We start from the raw sequence: 23044 nt of genomic DNA on the forward strand, positions 1-23044 counted from the left end.
GTGGGTTGCCATTTCCTTCTCCAATGCATGAAAGTGAAAAGTGAAAGTAAAGTCACTCAGTCGTGTCTGACTCTTAAGGACCGCATGGACTGTAGCCTACCAGGCTCCTCCGTCCATGGGATTTTCCAGGCAAGAGTACTGGGGTGGGGTGCCATTGCCTTCTCCTAATAACCTGTAGACCCACAATCAAAATTTGAGACTTAACATTTTGCCATTATTTTCATTAACTTTTTCTTTTTAAGGGAAAAACAATATCACAGTTTGAATTAAAGAATTCTCTTTCCAAAGCCCATTTTCTTCCCTCCCTCCCTAGAGGTAACCATTAAAAAGTTGGCATATGTCCTGCCTATATGCATTTGTGTTTGGTTTATGTGTGTATTAAAAAGTTATGCTGCAGCAATTTGCATATAGTTTAGTACTCTTTATGTAAATGTTACTAAAACAAACAAAAAAACAATATATATTCTTATGGGAACATTTAAAAAATATGGATTTCTGAGCATCTTTTCCAGTCTATTAACTCAGAATATTTTGAGGTTGGAACCAGGAATATATTTGTTCTCCAAATAGTTCTGATATTCTAACAGACTTGGGAAATTTGATTATCAGATCTCAAGCAAATTTACAATGTTTATTTGCATTTAAAATATCTGTTTTGATGGGATAGATGTCAATACTGAATATGAGCAGTGAATATCTCAGGACCAAATCTGACAACTTACATCAATTTTTCAGTGACCTTTTAAAATACATTGGTATAGTTTCCCTTTATAATACTAGTAGCATCTTCTCACATTGGTTTTCAGGGTTGAGAGAACTATGAAATTTTTACTTATTATTTCGATTCCCCAATGAAAATGGGCCAAATAAATCGTGGTGACTAAATGAGATCATAAATTGAAAATCAAATTTAAGGAACATTTACATAAGTAAAAGACAATTCTGATACCTGATAAGACTTTAGGAATGTCCCAGAATGCTTTGGGAACTAGTGTTCAGAGACAAAAGGTAGAGAATATGCTCTTAGTGCACTGAATGAAGACAGCATAATATGGAAAGCACCATCAATGAGATTTCAGAGTGGAAATAAAATAGAATATAAAGTACAAATCTAAGCAAATTACTGATTCCTGGAATGAACTAAAAGGTATTTAATTTCAAAGAGATTACTTAGCTTATTAAAATCTTTACTGTATTGTATACTTAACTTCCTTAATCATTGAATGTTTTCTCTCTCTTTAACCAAAACCAACTGATGTAGTGTGCTTTGATTACATGAGTGTTTATACAGCTGTCCTTGAACCCTAAAGCAAACTATGGGTTCATTTCATACAATGGTAATATGATAGAAAACAATTTAGAAGATAAACTTTGAGACTCTGCCAGAAAATTTCAAGTGACACATCTTAAACATTTACATTTGTATTTGCATGAGATGTCATTGACAGATACTCACCACCATCCTTCATCAATCAGGCTTCAATCAGAGTTAATTGTAAAGACAGAGATACATTTCCAAAGTTTTATCAAAAATTTAACAATGTGAGTCATTGTTTCTAAAAGTTACAGTGAATTTTGCACCTCACCTTTTTACTTAGTCTTTTGGAATCTCAAGATAATAGAAAGGAAAAAGAATGGATAAGATAATTTGGAAAGAAATTGTATTTGCAACTGAACTATCAAATCACCCTATAAGGGAGACAATAGAAAAGATTTGGCTCTAGCCATTGGATAAAGATAGGCATTCAAAAGGAGACAACTGGGACTACAATAGATAATAGCTTGTCCATCAGGGGCAATGTTGCCAATTAATGCTAATAGAATCATATAGAGTTTCACAACATTGCTACTAATCATGCTTAGAATACTGTTAACATTAATATCTGTGTCCTTTATTAAACACCTAGAATGAAAAAGTTGGGAAAAATTGAATCATAGCTTCCTTATTGAAGGTAAGGGAGATTTTAATTGAGAATCACTTTTACAAAAAGTTTTAGAAGAAAAAAAAAGGTGGTTTTGCATTTCCTTTTATTACACAGATAGTTCTCAGTTGTAGACTGACAAAAGTTTTGACCTCATTAATCTTCTAATTAAATATTACAAGTGTCTGTATCTTTATGAAGCAATGGAGATACGTGAATAAGACAGTGAGGCCACTGCCAATTATAGTATTCCATGATAAGGATAATGGAGGGGAACTATAAGTACTATGGGGATATTTTAGAAAGTTATCTTAACTCAAGCTTGAAGATCAGGAAATTTTTCCCGGGAGAGATGAGTACCTGACATGAAGTTATTGAAAGAAAGATGGGAGTTATGCTGAGAGAGAGAGGTGTATGTGTGCTAAGTCGCTTCAGTTGTGTCCAACTCTTTGCAACCCTATGGACTGTAGCTCTCCAGGCTCCTCTGTGCATGAAGTTCTCCAGGCAGTAATACTGGAGTGGGTTGCCATGCTCTCCTCCAGAAGATCTGTCTCAGGGACGGAACGGGAGTCTCTTATGTCTCCTGTGTTGCTGATCAGGTTCTTTAGCACTAACACCACCTGGGAAGCCCAAAAGAGAAGGGACAAAGGATTAAAGTTCTTGGTAAAATTAACAGTAAGTGCAAAGATGTATAATAAGGATAATATGCTTAATAACTAAAAGAAGTCTGCTTTGATAGAATCCTAAGGGAATAAGAAGTAAGACCAGAAACATAGCTAATCTATCAGGCAATGATATATACTTGAATTTTACTAATAGAAACCTATGGTCTTATTGAAGACCAGGCATGATCAGACTTTGGATTTTCAGAGAAAACTTTGATTTATTGTGGAGAATGGGTAAGATGAAGGCACAAATGAAAACAGGTGCAGAGAACACAGCTTTCAGTGGTCCAGGTAAGTCTAGACAAGGATAGTGACCCACTGGAGAGATAGACAGTTTTTACAGATTTCAGGAATCACTGAGATAGGTATATATCTGTGTGTGTGTGTGTGTGTGTGTGTGTATATATATATATATATATATATATATACAAGTTCTGATAATATATATAAAATATATATATATTCTGATAAGTATATATATATATATATATATATATATATATATATATATATCTCACTTCTTTATCCAGTCATCTGTCAATGGACATTTAGGTTGTTTCCAGGACTTGGTTACTGTGAATAGTAATGCAGTTAACGTTGGTGAACATGTATCTTTTCAAAGTAGGGTTTCCTCCAGATACATGCCCAAGTTGGCACTGCTAAATCATATGGTAACTCCAGATTTTTAAGGAACCTCCATACTGTTTTTCCATAGAGGCTGCACCAACTTACATTCCCACGAACAGTGTAGGAGGGTTCCTTTTTCTCCATGTCTTCTCTAGCATTTATTACTTTTAGAATCATTTTTGTTGTACCATTTTTTAGAATAAAATGCTGTTAGGGAATATATGGAAACTTTTTTTGGTGAAAATTGTAGTACCCAAAATGAGATCTGCTTTAACATACAAGAGTACCAAAGTCTTTCAAACAGTTTTTAAATTTTAATTTACACTTTCATTTTACATTTCTAGTTTATCTCTTGAGATGTGCATTGTGGTTGACAACAAACTGTACTATCATAGCTTAAATCAAAGGACTTATTATTTCTATTGTCTGAGAGTTAGGCAGGAGTTTTTCATTTCTCATAAATATATAATAGTGAGATGAAGACACTTGAATTTTCAGATTAGTTGGCACAGAAACAAGATCATCTAGAACTGGTCTGTGAAAGTAATGAGATTCTGATAAGTATTTTCACAGAAAATTAATATTTTGTTTTAGTCTTTGGACTAGACTATTTTAATTTCCTTTGATATATTTAAGGAAAAAACTCCCCTTTATTTTGCAGAAAGCATTAAAAGACTACATAAAATAAGGTTATATACTCATATTTATATCCAACAAATTTATTATACTTTTTTGGCATATAAATTATGGCAGATATCCACTCTGGCTTACCACAGTAAAAGTTAAACTGCAAAATCACAGTTTTTTATTTTCTTCTTATGCAAAGTTAGATACAAGTCGAGCAGCCTTTTCCATCATAGGGTACACTTGGCACTTTGGATGCTGTAGAAAGGAAGAAGAGGAATACCAGTGATGAACTGCCTTGGGCAGAAAAGAACATTCATTTTTCTGCTCATGGTTCATTGACCAGAACATGTTGAATAGCTGCAATTTAACTATAGGAAAAGACTGGGGAAAGTGAACAAATACACAAATGTGCTTAGTTGTTCGGTCATGTCCAACTCTTTGTGACTCCATGGACTATAGCCCTCTAGGCTCCTCTGTCCATGGGGATTCTCTAGGCAAGAATATTGGATTGGTTTGCCATGACGTCCTCCAGGGGATCTTCCCAACCCATGGATTGAACCCAGGTCTCCCACATTGCAGACAGATTCTTTACCAATTTAGCCACCAGGGAAGCCCAACACACAAAATACTGAGCACTAATTACCTCTGCCCCATAATAGACTTTAGCGAGCTGGAGGATCAAAGCATCCAGAATCCAGAGAGCCAGGAACCAGAGGATTTGGGGAAACAGGGACCTTGGAGGGAGAGACTCAGTTCTTAAAGAGTACACACCTTTCTACTTTTTGGCTTCTGATGCTTTCTTGTGTAGGTCATTCCCTCATGTGATTTGTAACTGTTTAATTTGGTGTATTTTTGTAACAGATTTATATTAATAAAGCTCTTTATATTCTGAAAGTGAGCCCCTTAAAAAATTTTGGATTGCATATATATACACTTGAATTCTATGGCTTGATATCCCATTACTTAGTTTTTAAAAATTCATTTGATGTTCTTATTTGTCAGTTAAGTTCAGTTCAGTCATTCAGTTGTGTCCGACTCTTTGCAACCCCATGGACTGCAGCATGCCAGGCCTCCCTGTCCATCATGAACTCCCAGAGTTTACTCAAACTCATGTCCAGTGAGTCGGTGATGCCATCCAACCATCTCATTCTCTGTCGTCCCCTTCTTCTCCTACCTTCAATCTTTTTCAGCATCAGAGTTTTTTCCAAAGAGTCAGCTCTTCCCATCAGGTGGTGAATGTATTGGGGTTTCAGCTTCAACATCAGTCCTTCCAATGACTATTCAGGACTGATTTCCCTTAGGATGAACTGAATAGATCTCCTTGCAGTCCAAGGGACTCTCAACACCACAGTCCAAGTCTTTTCCAACACCACAGTTTAAAAGCATCAATTCTTCAGTACTAAGCTTTCTTCACAGTCCAACTTTCTAGTCCAATGACTAGTGAAAAAAACCATAGCCTTAACTATATGGACCTTTGCTGGCAAAGTAATGTCTCTGCTTTTTAATATGCTGTCTAGCTTGTCCATAACTTTCCTTCCAAGGAGTAAGCGTCTTTTAATTTCATGGCTGCAGTCACCATCTGCAGTGATTTTGGAACCCCCCAAAATAATGTCTGCCACTGTTTCCCCATCTATTTGCCATGAAGTGATGGGACCTGATGCCATGATCTTTGTTTTCTGAATGTTGAACTTGAAGCCAACATTTTCACTCTCCTCTTTCACTTTCATCAAGAGGTTCTTTAGTTCCTCTTCAGTTTCTGCCATAAGGGTGGTGTCATCTGCATATCTGAGGTTATTGATATTTATCCTGGCAATCTTGATTCTAGCTTGTGTTTCATCCTGCCCAGCATTTCTCATGATACTCTGCATATAAATTAAATAAGCAGGGTGACAATATAGAGCCTTGATGTACTCCTTTTCCTATTTGGAACCAGTCTGTTGTTCCATGTCCAGTTCTAGCTGTTTCTTCCTGACCTGCATACACATTTCTCAAGAGGCAGGTTAGGTGGTGTGGTATTCCCATTTCTTGAAGAATTTTCCACAGTTTCTTGTGATCTACACAGTCAAAGGCTTTGGCATAGTCAATAAAGCAGAAATAGATGTTTTTCTGGAATTCTTTTGCTTTTCTGATGATCCAGTGGATGTTGGAAATTTGATCTCTGGTTCCTCTGCCTTTTCTAAAACCAGCTTGAACATCTGGAAGTTCACTGATCACATATTGTTGAAGCCTGGCTTGAAGAATTTTGAGCATTACTTTACTAGCATGTGAGATGAGTGCAGCTGTGCGGTAGTTTGAGCATTCTTTGGCATTGCCTTTCTTTGGGATTGGGATGAAAACTGATCTGTTCCAGTCATGTTGCCACTGCTGAGTTTTCCAAATTTGCTGGCATATTAAGTGTAGCACTTTCACAGCATCATCTTTAAGGATTTGAAATAGTTCAATTGGAATTCCATCACCTCCACTAGCTTTGTTCATACTGATGCTTCCTAAGGCCCACTTGACTTCACGTTCCAGGGTGTCTGGGTCTAGATGAGTGATCACACCATTGTAATTATCAGGGTTGTGAATATCTTTTTTTTGTACAGATCTTCTGTATATTCTTGCCATCTCTTCTTAATATCTTCTGCTTCTGTTAGGTCCATACCACTTCTGTCCTTTATTGAGCCCATCTTTGCATGAAATGTTCCTTTGGTGTCTCTGATTTTCTTGAAGAGATCTCTAGTCTTTCCCATTCTGTTGTTTTCCTCTATTTCTTTGCACTGATCGCTGAAGAAGGCTTTCTTATCTCTTCTTGCTATTCTTTGGAACTCTGCATTCAGATGCTTATATCTTTTCTTTTCTCCTTTGCTTTTCTCTTCTCTTCTTCTCACAGCTATTTGTAAGGCCTACCCAGACAGCCATTTTGCTTTTTTACATTTCTTTTTCTTGGGGATGGTCTTGTTCCCTGTCTCCTGTACAATGTCACGAACCTCCATCCATAGTTCATCAGAAACTGTGTCTATCAGATCTAGTCCCTTAAATCTGTTTCTCACTTCCACTGTATAATTGTTAGGGGTTTGATTTAGGTTATTTTAACATGATCCATTTATTATTTTCCCTCTTATAGTCAGTCCTTTCTGTAACTTATTTTAAAAAATATTTCCTATATAAGCATATGAATTTTTTTGTATTACTTTTCTGAAGGATTTTATTCACTTCTTTCTTATTTATAATATAATATTCATAATCTCCATGGAACTTTTTATGTAGACTGTGAAGTAACGGTTCATTTTTTTTTCTATTTAAGAATATCTAATTTCCCAGCATGACATTTTAAAAATACTATCCTGTCTCCATTACCCTGCAGTACTGCTGTTATTAAAACTCATGTTCATTTAAATATTTGTAATACTCATTTCTAGGCTATGTTCTATTCTATTCTGTTTATTCTGTTATGTTCTATTCCATTCCATTCTATTCCATTCTTCTATCCCTGTTCCAAGAACACACTCATTTGTACAGCTTTATAAGTCTCAATATCTGGAAATGTAATTTGTACTATTTGTTTCTTTTTTTCAAGGATTTCTTGGCTGGTTTTGGCCCTTAAACTTTCTATTTAAAAGTCAGATTTAGCTTCTCCTGTTCTTCAAACACACACACACACACATACACACACACATTATGCTATTGGGAAATGTATTAAATCTGTAAAACCTAGGGGGAAAATGGACAGCTTTTAAAAATTAGATCTAATAGTACATGAACATACTGTAACCTACTGTTTTAAAGGCTTCTTTTATATCTATCAATATAGGTTTATAGTTTTCTTAATGGAGCTTTCTGCATCTTCTGTTATGTTTATTCCTAGTTAGTTGACATTTTATGTTATTTAAATCTTTTAAAGACAACATAGTGTTTTTTTTTTTTCTGGTATATAGAAATAGTTGATTTTATGTTGTATTTTGCTAAATATGTCCTGCATTTTGCTAAATCTTAATAATACTAATAGTTTACCTAAATATTTTTCTAGATTGTCAATGTATACAATCATTTATCTGTGAATAGTAAGATACTTTGCTCCATCTTTCAAGCTCAATAAATTTTCTTTATCTTTCTCATTTTATTTTACTGCTTAGAACCCTCAAAACTAAGTAACTAAAAATGGTAATGTATAGAGTAGCCTTGCCTTTTTCTAGATCTCAAGATAAGTTCAGTTCAGTTGCTCAGTTGTGACCGACTCTTTGCAACCCCAAGAATTGCAGCACGCCAGGCCTCCCTGTCCATCACCAACTCCCGGAGTTCAACCAAACTCATGTCCATCGAGTCAGTGATGCCATCCAGCCATCTCATCCTCCATCATCTCCTTATCCTCCTGCTCCCAATCCCTCCCAGCATCAGAGTCTTTTCCAATGAGTCAACTCTTCGCATGAGGTGGCCAAAGTATTGGAGTTTCAGCTTCAGCATCAGTCCTTTCAAAGAACACCCAGGACTGATCTCCTTTAGAATGGACTGGTTGGATCTCCTTGCAATCCAAGGGACTCTCAAGAGTCTTCTCCAACACCACAGTTCAAAAGCATCAATTCTTTGGTGCCCAGCTTTCTTCACAGTCCAATTTTCACATCCATACATGACCACTGGAAAAACCACAGCCTTGACTAGCCAAACTTTTGTTGGCAAAGTAATGTCTCTGCTTTTCAATATGCTATCTAGGTTGGCCATAACTTTCCTTCCAAGGAGTAAGTGTCTTTTAATTTCATGGCTGCAGTCACCATCTGCAGTGATTTTGGAGCCCAAAAAAACAAAGTCAGCCAATGTTTCCACTGTTTCCCCATCTATTTCCCATGAAGTGATGGGACAGGATGCCATGGTCTTCGTTTTCTGAATGTTGAGCTTTAAGCCAACACTTTCACTCTCCTCTTTCACTTTCATCAAGAGGCTTTTTAGTTCCTCTTCACTTTCTGCCATAAGGGTGGTGTCATCTGCATATCTGAGGTTATTGATATTTCTCCCGGCAATCTTGATTCCAGCTTGTGTTTCTTCCAGCCCAGCATTTCTCATGATGTACTCTGCATATAAGTTAAATAAGCAGGGTGACAATATACAGCCTTGACGTACTCTTTTTCCTATTTGGAACCAGTCTGTTGTTCCATGTCCAGTTCTAACTGTTGCTTCCTGACCTGCATATAGGTTTCTCAAGAGGCAGGTCAAGGTGGTCTGGTATGCCCATCTCTTTCAGAATTTTCCACAGTTTATTGTGATCCACACAGTCAAAGGCTTTGGCATAGTCAATAAAGCAGAAATAGATGTTTTTCTGGAACTCTCTTGCTTTGTCCATGATCCAAGGATGTTGGCATTTGATCTCTGGTTCCTCTGCCTTTTCTAAAACCAGCTTGAACATCTGGAATTTCATGGTTGACATATTGCTGAAGCCTGGCTTAGAGAATTTTGAGCATTACTTTACTAGCATGTGAGATGAGTGCAATTGTGCAGTAGTTTGAGCGTTCTTTGGCATTGCCTTTCTTTGGGATTGGAATGAAAACTGACCTTTTCCAGTCCTGGGACCATTGCTGAGTTTTCCAAATTTGCTGGCATATTGAGTGCAGCAGTTTCACAGCATCATCTTTTAGGATTTGGAATAGCTCAACTGGAATTCCATCAACTCCACTAGCTTTGTTCATATTGATGCTTTCTAAGGCCCACTTGACTTTACATTCCATGATGTTTGGCTCTATGTGAGTGATCACACCATCGTGATTTTTATGATTTTTTATGATATTTTCTATAGAATTTTACTAGTATAGACATTTTATCAGATTAAGGAGTTTCATTCCATTTCAATTTACTAAAATTTGAATTTTATCAAATATTTCTAAATGTATTGAGATCATATTTTTCTCTTTATTCTATTAATGGGGAAAATAGATTAACAGCCCAACTTCACATTCCCAGAATTATCTAAGTTTGGTTGTAATGTATTATGGTTTTCATATTACTGTTTTCAGTTGATAATTTTTTCAATTATGATTTCTGCCTTGGGATGATTTCCTCATTATTAATGTCTATAATATCTTAATAATGACTTTCCAAGCCCAGTCAGTTAAGTTCAGTTGCTCAATAGAGTCTGACTTTTTGTGACATCATGGACTGCAGCATGCCAGGCTTCCCTGTCCATCACCAACACCCGAGCTTGCTCAAACACATGTCCATTGAGTCGGTGATGTCATACAATCATCTCATTGTCTGTCTTCCCCTTCTTCTCCTGTCTTCAGTCTTTCCCAGCATCAGGGTCTTTTCCAATGAGTCAGTTCTTCACATCAGGTGGTCAAAGTGTTGGAACTTCAGCTTCAGTGTCAGTCCTTCCAATGAATATTTAGGACTGAGTTCCTTTAAGTTTGACTGGTTTGATCTCCTTGCAGTCCCAGGGACTCTCAAGAGCCTTCTCCAACACCACAGTTCAAAAGCATCAATTCTTTAGCATTCAGCTTTCTTTATAGTCCAACTCCCACATCCATATATGACTAACTTGACAAACCAGTATGTCTTACTCAACAAACCAGTATGTTTTATTCACACAGATGTTCTCTTAATCTAAATTAATGAGACTATGTATTTGCTTGCAAACCTGCCTTTCTTCAAGATTAATGTCAGTCATTTTATGGCCCAGGATGATTCACCTTATGCCAATATTAACTCAGGATGAATGTTGTGCGTGAGGGGTCTGGTGTCACTCTCTGAGTTTTGAGACATTTCCTTTCTCTCATTAGCAGCCTACTGGTAGGTATATAACTTCCTGCTAAAGACTAGCAGGGGTGCACTCTTTCTGCCCCTTCTGATGTCTATGTAAGAAGCTTTCTCTATCTCTTTTACACTTTAATAAAACTTTATTAAACAAAAGCTCTGAGCAATCAAACCTTGTTACTGACCCCAGATTGAATCCCTCTCCTCTGGAGGCCAAAAGTCCTGGCTTCTTTCATGGTTCAGCAACAACCTTTCACAGGCAAGTCTTATTCAGTCTCTTATGGGGACACTGCTCCTTTCTCCTGGCTCCTGATGCACACAAGATTTTGTTTGTGCCCTCCAAGAGTCTGTTTCCCCAGTACTGTGGTATTTCTGTAATCAAATACCACTGGCCTCCAGAGTCAAATTCCCTGAGGGTTCTCAGTCCCTTTGCCAGACCTCCAGGTAGGGAAATCTGTTGTGGGTCCTAGAACTTTCTTAACCAAAGAGAATTTCTTTGGTATAATTTTTCTGTAGCTTGTGGTTTATTGACAAAGCCAAAGACTTTGATTGTGTAGATCACAACAAAGTGTGGAAAATTCTTCAAGAGATGGGAATACCAGACCACCTTTCCTGCCTCCTGAGAAATGTGTATGCAGGTCAAGAAGCAACAGTTAGAACTGGACGTGGAACAACAAAATGGTTCCAAATTTGGAAACGGGTATGTCAAGGGTGTATATTGTCACCCTGGTTATTTAACTTCTATGCAGAGTACATCATGCAAGATGCCAGGCTGGCTGAGGCACAAGCTGGAATCAAGATTGCTGGAAGAAATATCAATAACCATAGATATGCCCTGGATTGAATTTCCCTCCTCTGGAGATCAGTAACCCTTATGGCAGAAAGTAAAGAGGGACTGAAGATCCTCTTAATGAAAGTGAAAGAGAAGAGTGAAAAAGCTGGCTTAAAACTCAACATTCAAAAAACTAAGATCATGGCATCTGGTCCTATCATGTCATGGCAAGTAGATGGGGAAACAATGGAAACAGTGACAGACTTTATTTTCTTGGGCTCCCAAATCACTGCAGATGGTGAGTGCAGCCATGAAATTAAAAGACACTTGCTCCTTGGAAGAAAAGTATGACCAAACTAGACAGTTTATTAAAGAGCAGAGACATTACTTTGCCAACAAAGGTCCGTCTAGTCAAGGGTATGGTTTTTCCAGTGGTAATGTATGGATGTGAGAGTTGGACTATAAAGAAAGCTTAATGACAAAGAATTGATGCTTTAAAAATGTAGTGTTGGAGAAGACTCTTGAGAGTTCTTTGGACTGCAAGAAGATCCAACCAGTCAATCCTAAAGGAAGTAAGTCCTGAATATTCATTTGAAGGACTGAGGCTCAAGCTCCAATACTTTGACTCATTGGAAAAGACTGATGCTGATAAAGATTGAAGGCAGGAGGAGAAGGGGAAGATAGAGGATGAGATGATTGGATGGCATCACTGACTCAATGGACATGAGTTTGAGCAATCTCCAGGAGTTGGGGATGGACAAGGAAGCCTGGCTTTCTGCAGTCCATGGGGTAACAAAGAGTCAGACACAACTGAGTGACTGTACTTAACTGAATGCCTATGATGACTAAAAACAGATGTATAACCTGAGAGTTGTGAGTTAAGCTTTATTTGGGTCAAAATTAGGGCTGCAGCCTGCGAGGCAGCATCTCAGATAGCTCTGAGAGACTGCTCCAAAGCAGCAGTAGTTGAAAGCCAATATGTAAGGTTTTGTTGAAGGGGGGTGGTTCAATACCATGAAGTACTCATTTTACAAAAGGTTTTTTATTAGTCCTAAGGATCTGATGTCATCATGAAGGGATTTAGTGCTTCTCTAGATATGAGAAGATGCAAGTTCAGTTCAGTTTAGTTGCTCAGTCATGTCCAACTCTTTGTGACCCCATGAATCACAGGACTCCAGGCCTCCCTGTCCATCACCAACTCCCAGAGTTCACTCAGACTCATGTCCATCGAGTCAGTGACGCCATCCAGCCATCTCATCCTCTGTCGCCCCCTTCTCCTCCTGCCCCCAATCCCTCCCAGCATCTGAGTCTTTTCCAATGAGTCAACTCTTCACATGAGGTGGCCAAAGTACTGGAGTTTCAGCTTTAGCATCATTCCTTCCAAAGAAATCCCAGGGCTGATCTCCTTCAGAATGGACTGGTTGGATCTCCTTGCAGTCCAAGGGATTCTCAAGAGTCTTCTCCAACACCACAATTCAAAAGCATCAATTCTTTGGCACTCAGCCTTCTTTACAGTCCAACTTTCACATCCATACATGACCACTGGAAAAACCACAGCCTTGACTAGCCAAACTTTTGTTGGCAAAGTAATGTCTCTGCTTTTCAATATGCTATCTAGGTTGGTCATAACTTTCCTTCCAAGGAGTATGTTTTAATTTCATGGCTGCAGTCACCATCTGCAGTGATTTTGGAGCCCAAAAAATAAAGTCTGATACTGTTTCCACTGTTTCCCCATCTATTTGCCATGAAGTGATGGGACCAGATGCTATGATCTTCATTTTCTGAATGTTGAGCTTTAAGCCAACTTTTTCACTCTCCTCTTTCACTTTCTTTTTTTTTTTTTTTAATTTTTTTTTATTTTTTATTTTTTTCTAATTTTATTTTATTTTTAAACTTTACATAATTGTATTAGTTTTGCCAAATATCAAAATGAATCCACCACAGGTATACATGTGTTCCCCATCCTGAACCCTCCTCCCTCCTCCCTCCCCATACCATCCCTCTGGGTCGTCCCAGTGCACTAGCCCCAAGCATCCAGTATCGTGCATCGAACCTGGACTGGCAACTCGTTTCTTACATGATATTTTACATGTTTCAATGCCATTGTCCCAAATCTTCCCACCCTCTCCCTCTCCCACAGAGTCCATAAGACTGTTCTATACATCAGTGTCTCTTTTGCTGTCTCGTACACCGGGTTATTGTTACCATCTTTCTAAATTCCATATATATGCATTAGTATACTGTATTTATGTTTTTCCTTCTGGCTTACTTCACTCTGTATAATAGGCTCCAGTTTCATCCACCTCATTAGAACTGATTCAAATGTATTCTTTTTAATGGCTGAGTAATACTCCATTGTGTATATGTACCACAGCTTTCTTATCCATTCATCTGCTGATGGACATCCTTAAAAAACTGGAAATAGAACTGCCTTATGATCCAGCAATCCCACTGCTGGGTATACACACTGAGGAAACCAGAAGGGAAAGAGACACGTGTACCCCAATGTTCATCGCAGCACTGTTTATAATAGCCAGGACATGGAAGCAACCTAGATGTCCTCTTTCACTTTCATCAGAGGCTTTTTAGTTCCTCTTCACTTTCTGCCATAAGGGTGGTGTCATTTGCATATTTGAGGTTATTGATATTTCTCCAGGCAATCTTGATTCCAGCTTGTGCTTCTTCCAGCCCAGCGTTTCTCATGATGTACTCTGCATAGAAGTTTAATAAGCAGGTTGGAAATATACAGCCTTGACGTACTCCTTTTCCTATTTGGAACCAGTCTGTTTTTCCATGCAAGTAGGAGATCATAAAATCTGTTCCTAAAAACATCCAACTATATAAAGACCTGTCCCATCAGATTACCTGCAGCAGAGAGTGCCTCAATCCACCCTTAACTCCCTCAGGGGTTGTTGAAGGTCAAAGGCTGCAGCAGCACTGGGTTCATGGCAAATGTTGTTGTTCAAAGGCAATGCCTTTGGTAAGTGCCAATTTGTAGTCAACAGTTGATTTGCTATAGGATAAGATGCTAAAGAACATAATGTGTAGGAAGGAAGTTATACTCAGTTTGATTGACTGAGTTACCAATAATGACATATATTAAACCACAAGTGCCATTATTTTAATAAAATTATGTGTGGAGGTGATCAAGATAATTATCCCATATGGAGTGCATGTATACCAGACACCATGCAAGGCAAATGGTTGATGTTATTTTAATCCTTATATAACTATTATCTGTTCATGTGAGGAATTAGAAGTTTAGAAATTTAATTCACTTGTCCTGGTCCAAATTAAGAAGAGGGATTTACTTCCAAACCCGATCAAAGCAATAGTGAAGAATTATCTCATTCTACAATGTAGCTTTAGGGTGGTTTTACTGTTATCTGATAGTGATGGGTATTGGAGGAAAAAACAAGATGTTTAGCCAACTAGTCCCAGTAAAGCAAAAGACCTGAACTATATTCACTTAAGGGCTGGTTTATAAATACAGTCTCTATTACCAAACCAAGTCTTCATCTAATCTGTAGCCATATGTTCCATTTTGTAAATTTTCTCACCCTTCCAAACTTGCCTTGTCAAGTGTTTAAACCTGTATCACCTCAGAGTAGAATTTCTCTGGGCTCTGCCTCCAGCTAGGGACAACCAGATATTTCTAGTTTGCTTATGGCAGGTTCAGAACTGCATTACTCAGCCCAATGATTGGAGCTAAACAGTGGCCCTAGGTAGGCAGGAACAGTACCAACAAACTATATGAAAATCACAGTAGTCATTGATGATAACTTTACATTTCTTTCCCTCTGGCTGCTACAAGTGAGGAAGGTAGACTTTAGGAGCCAGGATAAGTTCTTATCTGTCTTAATCCTCTTTGACTACACAATATGCATTTCTCTAGGCTATGTACTTTTTATTATTACCAAAGGTTGATTTCATGTCAGGAGGTAAGCAAGGTGAACAAAAGTGAAGTGTTACTAGTTACATATATTTTATTTAAATAAATTTAACTCTTAGTGCTATCAAAATAGTTGGCAAACTTTAAGCTTCCCTTTGTAAACTTAGATTTCTTTTTTAAAAGACTTTTAGGTACAGCTGAAATGGTTGTCTCAAAGTGGGAGTGTGTTGTGCCAATACACTGAAGTTCACTCCCAGATATTTGTGATTATTTGAGTTACATCATTTTAATGATGTAGCCTTTTTGAAATTCAACATTTATTTTAAGGGTTGCATATCAATCAGATTAGCATCTGTAAAATGTTTATGGGAAAAGTGAAACAATGTAAGGTGAGAAATATTGGAATATTTATCTTAGACATTCAGAAGTTTTATAAAGAAATCTTTGAAAACTGCATCTGTAAAACAATCTTATTCTGTCATACTAGTGGTTTATTTGTTCTACAACTTCAAGATTTAAGAGAGGACAACTTCTTTGGTAAACATCCTCTCGCAGTTGATATTTTGGGGAATAATAAACCTAATAATCTATATTGCTTTATTTTAACCCCAGGCAGATATTAAATACTATTGTAAGAATGCTTTTTGAGCATCAAATCTTTGCTTATATTATGCCCTAACACTTGTATTAATAACTGTTAAAAGTCTGGTTATGTTAAGCTGTTCTCAAGCTATGGTTTGCCCTGTAATTTTACTATTGTTTCCACTTTTTATACATGCAAGATAGAATAGTCTCATGCAAACCACTGACAAATGTTGCTAATTTCATTGCGGGAATTGTTTTATTTAACATTACAAGGAAAATGCTCACACCATTTAATCATGAGTTATTTGTCTCAGAAGCCCAAGTTGTGAAACCAGTTGATGAGTTTCTATCAGCAATAAGATGTTTTGGTTTCAAAATCTTACATGAAAGGAGAGTTAAATGATATAACAAAGAGTTTAAATTTATATTTCCATTTTTAATGGAAATTATTCCCCAACCCCATCCCCAAGAGTCTTCTAGAACCATTGGTGAAAAAGGGACAGCTGTTTAAGTCCTGACTTTACTTTGTAACTTACATAGAGGGCTAAATCTACTTAGTATATCCAACATATTCAGATCTCTAAGGAATTACTTTGCTTTGGACTTTTTTTTTTAAGTTCTAAATTGGAATAAATGGGTGGCAACTTCAGTGGGTGAAATGTGGAAGTCCCATCTTCGTAACCTGATGTTGATATCCAGTAATGTCTGGATGAAACTATAACATTTACTAACACCAAAAAAAGAAGAAGAAGAAGAGAAAAATGTGTCTATTCTACATATTATTTAATTTGTGTTGACTGTCATGTATATAAATGTAATTTATACTTATTAAATATATACATATCAAATATATGTAAAGTAAATGTGTATGTCTGTTTTAATTGAACCAAAGCATGTGTTGCTTTGTTTCAGTAGAGACTAAATTTGAAACAGCAAATGTAAGACCCTTTTCTTCTTTCCTTAGGTCAAAGAAGCACGTTAAATAATGGACATGAGGTATTTTTGGTATACCTGTGCATCTTTCAAGTCCTTAATGTTAACTCTAATCTTTATAGTTCTCCCAAAAATGGGGCATAGTTTTGCATTATTACTTGGGCATAGAATTACAGTTTCAGAAGTTTTCATTTTCTATTTAACTTTTATTTTATATTGGAGTATAGTTGATTAACAATGCTATATGAGTTTGAGTGAAAAGCAAATTGATTCAGTTATCCATATATGTGCATCTATTCTTTTTCAAATTCTTTTCCCATTGAGTTATTACAGAATATTGGGCAGAGTTCTCTATACAATACAGTAAGTGCTTGTTGATTATCTATTTTAAATGTACCGGTATGTATATATCAATCCCAAACTCCCTTTTCTTTTCAGATAACTTTTACTTCATGGGTTAGGAAACCAATGTCATGACTTAGCTAGTCTGCTAAGATCACTTTAAGACCAGACTCTATTATTAACCTTCATAAGTTCCCACGTTCACTGCTGGATCACCATAATATTTGATGTGGCCAGAAATTGTTAGTTGACAGCTTGGTGGTAGAATAAAGTTCCCCCCGCCCCCTCCATTGCCAAAAAAATTTTTAAAAACTTGCCCATGTCTTTCTAGAACCTTTGAATGTGTTAGAAAATTAACATTGTAGACAGAATAAAGGTTTCTAATTAACTGACCTTGAGATGGGAAGATTATACTGGGATATTCAGAGGGCCCAATATAATGACATGGGTCCTAAGTAGAAGTAGGAAAATAGTAGACATAGTAGAAGAATACGTAGAGGAGGGAAGCAGACAGTTTTGTCAGAGTGGTGTGAAGCACTTGACCAGTTTTTATTGGTTTTGAAGATACAGAAGTGGGCCCAGGAACCAAGAAGTGTAGGCAGCTTCTAGAAGCTGCAAAGACAAGAAATCATATTCTCCTCAGAACATCCAAAAAAGCATGAAGTTCCACTTACATCTTGATTTTAGCCCAGTAAGACCCATTTCAGACTTCTGACTTCTAGAACTGTAAGTTTGTATAACTTGTTATAGTGGTAATATAAAAGTAATACAGAGCCTGGTTCAAGTAAATCCTGAAAAGTCTGGACATTTCTCTTTCATAAATCTGCAGCTTTTTTGGTTAATAGCAGCAAGCTCTTTTGTCAAACAAAAGTTATAGCAAGCACTTGTGATGTTATTGCTTGTTTCTTTCTCAAGGGTGCCTGGGTCTCCCACATTGCAGGCTGATTCTTTACCAGCTGAGCCACAAGGAAAGCCCAGGAATACTGAAGTGGGTAGCCTATCCCTTCTCCAGTGGATCTTCCTGACCCAGGAATCGAACCAGGGTTTCCTGCATTGAAAGTGGATTCTTTACAAACTGAGCTATCAGTTTTGTCACTAGGTTATTAAAAATTCAACTTTTAGGTTATTAATCTCTAGCGTACAGCAAGGCATAGTAGACATATTATATGTGTGTGTGTGTGTGTGTGTGTGTGTATATATATACACACACAATGAAACTACATGTATATATTTATTCAATGAAAATACACATACATTCACACACACATAACTTAGAAAAAGAGAGACAAGGTATGTATTTTGCAGCAATGCTTAAATAATATGACAAGAATTAGTGACAACCTAGGAAAAAGTCTGAATTGGTATATCTTGGTCTAAATTACTAATTTTCTATAAATAATTTTGGTCATGAGTACAATTATAAGCTATTTCTTCTACAGGAATACAACTGGGAGGGAAAATAGTGAATGTTAAAAAACAATATTTGAAATTATCTCATTCATACAATGTAAGTTTAGTCATTTCATTGATGAATCCTAGGCATTTTGATATGTATTTAGAAAAAGTTACTAAACAATGGCCAAAAGCCAATAATATAAAATAAAGTGAGGTAAATGTAGAACCCTGAATTCACATGCCAAAATTGGACAGCTTTGCACATTTTATGATCATGAATGCTCCTATTGGACAGGAACTTCCTAGAGATATAATAATAAGTTCCAGACAAATTCAAAGAAAAAACAAAAACAAGAAGGTGGAGAAAAGGAAACCCTCAAATGGTGTTGGTGGGACTGTAAATTGGTGCAGTCACTTTGAAAAACAGTATAAAAATTCCTCAAAAAATTAGAAATTAAGGTACAATAAGGCCCAGCTATTCCACTTCTGGGTATATTTCAAAAGAATAACACTAATTCAAAAGATAGATACACCTCTATGTTCATTGCAGCATAATTTGCAATAGTCAAAATATAGAAACAACCTAATTATCCATCAATGGATGAATGGATAAGAAAATGTGGTTTATATATAGAATAGTGGAAGAGTTGAAGATAGCAGAGGAGTAAGACGTGAGGATCATTTTCTTACCCTAATACATCAAAAATACAGCTGCATGTGGAATAACTTCTACAGAATACCTGTTGAATGCTGTCAGAAGACCTCAGACTTCCAAAAAGGCAAGATAATCTCCACATAAAGCAGTAGGAAAAGAGCAATAAGAAAAATGGAGAGGGGAGGGAGGGAGTAGAGAGAAAGGAAACCAGACGGGTGGTACATCTCAAGGAAGGAGCTATGAAGGAGGGAAAGTTTTTGCACACTCAGATACCCCATCAGGGGTGAGGACAGTGGGGAGCTTTGGAACCTCAGAAGGGAGCGCAGCAATAGGTTCTCAGAAGACAAAATGCAAAATGGAGAGAATTAATTGTAGAGATTGTTGCCAACTAGCACTTCAGTCAAGATGTGGTTTGCAGGTCTTCCACGGCGAGTGAGGTCTGGGTGCTGAGTCTCAGGCTTTGGGGGTCAGACGCTAGGGAGAGGATTGAGATTGACTGACTTGAAAGTATTCTGAACAGGCTAGTATGGTACAGCTGAGGGAGTCCAGGGAAAACCCTGGACCTGCCAGAAAGGCAAGAGATCATTGTCGTGGGGACCCTCTAACTCTGCAGACCCTGCCTTCATGAGTGCCATAGGTAGGATGATCTGGCTGCAGTCTGCAACCCCAGATGTGGGCCATGGGCATGCTTGTGGACATGCCACAGCCAAGGCTAACACAAATGCCCGAAATTGGGGGTGAGATGGGCCTGGGGTCTGTGACCCCAGAGATGGGTATGATGGCTGCTACAGTGGCCACCAAGCTATAAACAGGCACAGGTCACCACTTACAACTTCCTGGGAGCCTATGCAGCTTGGCTCTTTCAAGGAACCCACAACCTGGGAGAGTACATGATCCACCTCAGACTGTAGGGACTTCCAGCAGTCTATATAGCCACTGCACATCCCAACTGTGGCTGCCAGACCCCTTCCTCTCTCCAGTGCCACTGAGCAAGTGAGCTCTAATGAGCCTTGGCCTTCACCTCCTCTGGTATGGGCAGGGAACAAATGCTGAAGGATGGCCTACAAGCAGAGGCAGGGCCAAAAGCAAAGTGAAGTACCAAGGGCTATATGACCAAAGAAGAGGAAGGGAATCCAATCCTTCAACTGCAGGTGCAGCAGATTAAATCCCTGAAATTAGCTTAAGACTGTGGACCTTGGGGGCAAATGTGGACTTTGGAAGCAAGTCCAAGTTCCCCTGGAGAAGGGAAAGGCTACCCATTACAGTACTGTGGCCTGGAAAATTCCATGAACTGTATAGTCCATGGGGTCGCAGAGTTGTATACAGTTGAGCCACTTTCACTTTCATAAGCTGGACTAAGGCCAGATCTGATTCAGAACTGACCCTAGGGTGCCCACAGCAAGCCCAGAGACCTTCTGAAAAACACTGGAGAACTTTCTAAGTAGGCAGATTGGCTAGAGCTCACTGTGTCACAAGGACGGATGTCACAAGAAAATATTCTTGCTACCACTCTATACATACATACTTTTTTGTTTGGTTAAATTGTTGTCCCTTTTTATTAATCCTTTAATTTTTATTTTTTACTTACTTTTTCTTCTTTTTAATGCTTTTATTTTTAAATTAATTGTATTTATTTTTCCCTATTTCTACAATAATTTTCCATTATATTGCATTTCCCCCCATGTTTCTTTTTTGTTTTTGCTACTCTAGTTTTTAGTGTTTATTTTCATTTATGGATTTATTGGTTTGATTGCTCTCTTCTGTTTTACTTCCTCTCTTTATTCTTTCTTCTTTTCTTCTTCTTGTGAGTGTAAGTTTGTGTTTCTTTATGTGTTCCTGTCTGATTAATGTTGTTTTACCATTTGTATTTGAGCTTTTTCTATTGTTTTTGTTTATATGTTTGTTTGAATTTTTTCTCTTTCTTTTTTATTTATTTGTTTATCTTTTTTTCTTTTTTCTTTCTTTCTTTTTCCCTTCTATGCTGTATGCCTTGTAGAGACTTGGTGCTCCAGAAAATGGTCTGAAGCTCCAAGGTGGAAGACCAGAGTACAGGATATTTAAACACCAGAGAACTCCTGACCTCACGGAACGCTAATCAGCAAGAGTTCTCTCAAAGGCTTCCATCTGAACATTCACTAAGACCTGGCCCCACCCAAAGGTCAGCAATCTCCTCTGCTTGATATCTCACACCAAACAACTAGCAAAACATGAACACCAGTCTACCCATTAGCAGACAGGTTGTTGAAAGTCATAGACAGCAGCCCACCAGGCTCCCCTTTCCCTGGGATTCCCCAGGCAAGAATTCCGGAGTGGGTTGCCATTTCCTTCTCCAATGCATGAAAGTGAAGACTGAAAGTGAAGTTGCTCAGTCGTGTCTGACTCGTAGCAACCCTATGGACTGCAGCCCACCAGGCTCCTCTGTCCATGGGATTTTCCAGGCAAGAGTACTGGGGTGCCATTGCCTTCTCCGTACCAAGCTCACAGACACCCCATAACATAACACTGGGTGTGACATTGCCTTTTTGAAAGATAAGATCTAGCTCCAGCAACCAGAACATAGGTACAGATCCTAGCTACCAGGAAAACTGTCCAACCCTACCCATGGGGCACAAACTCCATAAGTAAGAGGAACTATGACCTTGCAGCCTGCAGAAAGGAGATCCCCAAAACAATAAATTAAACCAAATGAAAATACAGAGAAACATGCAACAGATGAAGGAGTGTGGTAAAAAAAAAAAAACCCAACAGAACAAACAAAGAGGAACTGGAAAGTCTACCTGAAGAAGAATTCAGAGTAATGGTAGTAAAATGGTATGGGGAGGGAGGAGGGAGGAGGGTTCAGGATGGGGAAAATGTGTATACCTGTGGTGGATTCATGTTGATACATGGCAAAACCAATATAATGTTGTAAAGTTAAAAAATAAAATTAAATAAAAAAAAAACTAAGAAATAAAATGGAGGTACAGATAAATAAAATGGAAGTAAAAATTGAGAAGATACAAGAAATATTTAACAAGGACCAAGAAAAACTAAAGTGAAGGCAATGGCAACCCACTCCATCACTCTTGCCTGGAAAATCCCATGGGTGGAGGACCCTGGTAGGCTGCAGTCCATGGGGTTGCTAAGAGTTGCAAAGAGTTGCTAAGAGTTGCTAAGAGTCAGACACGACTGAATAACTTCACTTTCACTTTTCACTTTCATGCATTGGAGAAGGAAATGGCAGCCCACTCCAGTGTTCTTGCCTGGAGAATCCCAGGGACGGGGGAGCCTGGTGGGCTGCCGTCTCTGGGGTCACACAGAATCAGACACAACTGAAGTGACTTAGCAGCAGCAAGAGAACTAAAGAACAGTCAACAATGAACAACATAACTCAAATGAAAACTACACTAGAGGGAACCAATAGCAGAATAACCGAGGCAGAAGAATAGATAAGTGGGTTGAAATATATAATGGTAGAAATAACTGAAGCAGAGCAGAATAAAGACAAAAAAATTAAAAGAAATGCAGATAGTCTTAGAGACCACTGGAACATTAAATGCACCAACATTCAAATTATAGGCATCCTAAGAAGAAGAGAAAAATAAAGGATATGAGAAAATATTTGAAGAGATTTTATTTGAAAACTTCCCTAACATGGGAAAGGAAGTAGGCATCCAACTCTGGGAAGCCCAGAGAGTTCTATACAGTGTAAACCCTAAGAAACATGCCAAGACACATATTAAAAAAGTAGCAAAAATTAAACACAAAGAAAAAAAATTTTAAAGCAGCAATGGAAACAACAAATAACATAAAAGGGAATCCCCATAAGGTTAACAACTGATCTTTCAGCAGAAATTCTGGAGGCCAGAGGGAGTATCAGGATGTAGTTAAAGTGATGAAAGGAAAAAAAAATCTATATACAATGGGATACTA

Source organism: Bos indicus x Bos taurus, chromosome 6 (assembly GCF_003369695.1).
Source record: "Bos indicus x Bos taurus breed Angus x Brahman F1 hybrid chromosome 6, Bos_hybrid_MaternalHap_v2.0, whole genome shotgun sequence".
In the NCBI taxonomy this organism is placed as follows: domain Eukaryota; kingdom Metazoa; phylum Chordata; class Mammalia; order Artiodactyla; family Bovidae; genus Bos; species Bos indicus x Bos taurus.